Genomic DNA, 4737 nt, shown 5'->3' on the forward strand with positions numbered 1-4737 from the left:
TTGAGCAGTGCAAAGACTCATAAAATTTACCATTCAGAGAACCTTCCAATAACACCAAGGTTTTGCTTTCCTGAAGTAGAGGATGTGGAGACCAGTTGAGCCAGAGGTTGGTAAGTCACGCAACGGCGTAAGGGCTTCCACCTGCAAAAGTGAAGTAGTGTAAGCAAACATTGAAAGTTTAGCTAAAGAAACAAAATGAACAACAACAAAAAACCTCAACAGGTTAAAACAAAAGCAGGACAAGGAAATAAAAAGAAACACCAAGAAAGTGGGCTAAATAGAAAATACAGGTGCAAAAATACGTCTAACAGACATAACCACGATGAATCTAAATGAAAAAGAGCATCAGATAGGGTGCCAGCTTTGACCTGTCCACAAGTAGCTCACCCAAAGCCGAAGGAAACAGAGAAGGTGCAAATCAAAGCAACTAGTTTCTCTACGCCAGGCACATGGCCATAGAGCAAATGCTCAAGCAGCAATATTTGGTTTAGGCAAGAAAGAACTGAAAGTGAGGATTTCGAAGCAAGAGGGAGAAAATATTTTATACAATAGTCTTAAGATATGAACCACGGGTGTTTTAGACCTCTAACAATCCTGTTTCAATTTTTTCAAATGTTTCATTTATTTCTGAGAGAGAGGGAGAGAGAGAGACAGTGTGAGCAGGGGAGGGTCAGAGAGAGAGGGAGACACAGACTCTGAAATAGGCTCTAGGCTCTGAGCTGTCAGCACAGAGCCCGAAGCGGGGCTCGAACCCACCAACCGCGAGATCATGACCTGAGCCGAAGTCGGATGGACGCCCAACCAACTGAGCCACCCAGGCGCCCCTAACAATCCTGTCCCAGAAGATGCAAGGAAAAACCAACACATCCTAAGGGAAGCAGACAAATTCACGTTCTTGGGTAACATGGTAATACACGTGTTTCTGAAATCAGCAGATTAAGTAAACAATGTAAAAAGATGGAGAGCTGAGCTCCCCGACCCTTCCCCACAGTGGTGGGCCCCAGTTGGGTCACACAAGTGCTGAGATATTGATCCACATAGCCCTGGAGTGGCCTGGTGGGACCTGAGGCAGCCACAGCCTTGGATCAAGCACCTCATGCTTCAAGCACCTCTGTTCATTTTCTGAAGGTGCCATCCAAATAAATTCTTCTGTGAGCTGTGCTCTGACCTGAGCAAATTTGAGAAGGGCTGTGGATAATTAAATGAAATCTAAAACAGGATGTGACGGGACATGTATAATATCTCACATGTATTTGTATCCTGTGCATTTGCATGTAATTTCTATGAAACTTTGTACCAATAAAGAGGAAGAATACATTTTTTTCAAGAGTGCAAATAATACAAAAAATTGACAATGGGTTGCATCTCAAAGAAAATCTTAATAAAATATAAAAAAGATAAAACATTCATATAGAGCTTATTTTCTGGCAATATTGTAAAAATAAATTAGAAAATACGGCAGAAGGATGGCTGACACTAAAAAGCTACTGATTTCAAATTTAAAAAAATTTGCACATTAGCCTGATACTTTTTCTTCTGCACATTTCTGCATGTATGTTATACTTCAACAAAAAGGCTATAATAAAAATATTTTAAATAAGCTTTGAATTAAGAGAATATATCTATTTAGAATAATTGCATTTTAAAAGCTGTAACATGTCAGGGGGCCTGGGTGGCTCAGTTGGTTAAGCATCCGACTTCAGCTCAGGTCATGATTTCACGGTTCGTGGGTTCAAGCCCTGCGTTGGGCTCTGTGCTGACAGCTCAGAGCCTGGAGCCTGTTTCAGATTCTGTGTCTCCCTCTCTCTCTGACCCTCCCCTGCTCACCCTGTCTGTCTCTCTCAGAAATAAATAAAACATAAAAAAACAAATTTAAAAGCTGTAACATGTCAATTTAGTAGATCTTCATAGGAAAATATATAGTCTTACTTGTATATTAGGGGAAAAAAGGCTAAGAATAAAAGAAATAAGCATATAATTTCAAAAGGTAGGGAAAACATCAAAATGAATTAAAGTAAGATAGAATTTTTGACAAAGAAGAAAACAAAAATATGGAAATTAGAAAAAAGTGACAAAAGTCTTGAACTGTTAAATGAAGTGATTATTGAAAACATCAGTAAAGTAGAAAAAACTCTAACAAATTAATCCCAAACAGAAAAATATTGTAAAAAAAAAAAAAAAGGAAAGGAACAAATGTCGAGATAATAAAGGAAAATGATTAAAAATAATAAAAAAATAATGCATTCTTTTTCTTAATGAAAACTGAAAAATTAAAAATCATGGGTGATTTTTCTGGTGATGTAAAATTTAGCAAAATTGAATCAATAGAAGTTAACATGCCAATCTATTAACGTAAGAGAAGTAGGGGGGGAAAGTAGTCATGATCCAGCCTCATAAAAGATTTTTCCCCAGGTAGCTTTTAAAAGTGAGATAATTTCTGTATTATATTAACTGTTCTAGAAGCACTTACATATTCAGTTTTGCAGCGGAATTAAATGACTAGTGCATTATTGTATCTAAGGTTTCTCCCAATGCTTGCCACGTATTAATGGTTCTTCATCAGAAAAACAATAAAAGTCACTATTTAGCAGATAGAAAGACAAGAGCCATGGCATCATCTTAATGGATATCAGAGACATTCTTGATAACACACACACACACGCACGCACGCATGCATGTGCGCACATGTGCACACACACATACTCACTCCTCAGTGAGTGAACAATAAAAAGAAACATCCTCACTCCCATAAAGTGAATACACAGTTCCCGCAAGGAAATCAAAGAGTAAGAGGCATAAATACTAGAAAGCAAAACCAATATTTGCAGACCATTTAATTATTCAATGATAAAATGAACACATAAAGAATAACAAATTTTGTTAGGCGGCTAGACTGAAGACGAACGTAAAATCTAAATAGGTTCCAGTATATAATAACTACTTCTTGGAAATTGTAAGGAAAACATGGACACCTATGGCTACAAAGTGAATTAAAAATACCTAGGGAAAGGCTAACAAAAATAGGCACAGCCTGTGGGAAGTGAATTAGAAAACCATTGAAGGATATAAAAAGAATACCTGAATAGAAACGACCTAATATTATAAAAATATCATTTCATCACGGGTCAGTTTGTAGATTCAATACAGCCCTACCTTGGATCCCCACAAAATTTCTAAAAAAAAAAAAAAAAAAAAAATTAATGGATTCAAATATTTACATGGAATTGAAAATAATTGTAACCGGGGCGCCTGGGTGGCTTGGTCGGTTGAGCGTCCGACTTTTGCTTAGGTCATGATCTCGCGGTTCATGGGTTCGAGCCCCGCGGCGGGCTCTGTGCTGACTGCCAGCTCGGAGCCTGGAGCCTGTTTCAGTCTGTGACTCCCTCTCTCTCTGACCGTCCCCTGCTCACGCTCTCTCTCTCCTAGAAATAAATAAAACATTAAAAAAAAAAAGAACAAAAAATTGTAACCAATTACAATTATTTGAAAGTAATTATAACCCATTGTAACCAATACAATTGACTAACTAGGAACTGATGATTTAATTGAAACTTAAATCCCTTTGGGGCACCTGGGTGGCTCAGTAGGTTAAGCATCTGACTTTGGCTCAGGTCATGATCTCACAGTTTGTGATTTGGAGCCCTGCATGGGGCTCTGTGCTGACAGCTGGGTGCCTGAAGGCTGCATTGAATTTTGTGCTTCCTTCTCTCTCTGCCCCTCCCCCATTTGTGCCCTGTTTCTCTCTTTCGAAAATAAATAAATGTAAAAAAAATTGTTTTTAAAAAGAAAGAAACTTAAATCTCTTTAAAATATGTTCAGAGGAGGTAGTTTTTCTCTCTCTCTCTCTCTCTTTTTTTAAATATTTTTTATTTATTTCTAGGAGAGAGAGAGAGACAGCGTGAGCAGGGGAGGGTCAGAGAGAGAGGGAGTCACAGACTCTGAAATAGGCTCCAGGCTCTGAGCTGGCAGTCAGCACAGAGCCCGCCGCGGGCCTCGAACCCACGAACCGCGAGATCATGACCTAAGCGAAAGTCGGACACTTAACCGACTAAGCCACCCAGGCGCCCCAGGTTTTCTCTGTCTTTTGACGAAAACTCCAGCAGACACACGATTTTTCTCCTCATTTCAGGTAGCAGGTAATTCTATGGTTACTTAAAATCCAAACAATCTCAATCCAGAAAGTGGAATTTGAGGTCCAACACACTAAGTGGAGGTCCAAACTTGAAATTTAGAGTGAAATCTTCTCCCTCCCCACCAAGTCTTCCACTCTGGTAATTTTTTATTTCCCCACCTTACCTTACCTGTCTGTCCCCTGCACTCCCCATCTGGCCCCTGCCGCTGAAGACATTGGCTTGGTGCCAACGCAAAGGGGCTTCTCACTCCCTGGGTCTGGGAGATAATCACTGTGCACGCTCTCTTGAAGACCTCTTACCTGTGCTTCCCAAGTAGATGGCATTTAGAAGTATCTTTCTGACTCCAATTTGAAAAATTATTTTGTTTTAATCAAGAAAAGATACTAATTTTCTCAAATGTCAGTTTGCTCTCTGCAGAAATGATCAGAGTTTTTCCTTTTCCTCTTGATATTATAAACTGCTTTTATAGATTTCCTAAAGCTGAATTACTTTGACATCTAGAAAAGCAATCCTATTCTTTCCTTTGGCTAAAATTGCTACATGGCATTCACCATGCCCTGAATAACCTTAGAGAGCAGGCTTATTTTTATATCATGGTATATAC

Source organism: Hyaena hyaena, unplaced genomic scaffold (assembly GCF_003009895.1).
Source record: "Hyaena hyaena isolate Hyena2069 unplaced genomic scaffold, ASM300989v1 scaffold_1240, whole genome shotgun sequence".
NCBI lineage: Eukaryota > Metazoa > Chordata > Mammalia > Carnivora > Hyaenidae > Hyaena > Hyaena hyaena.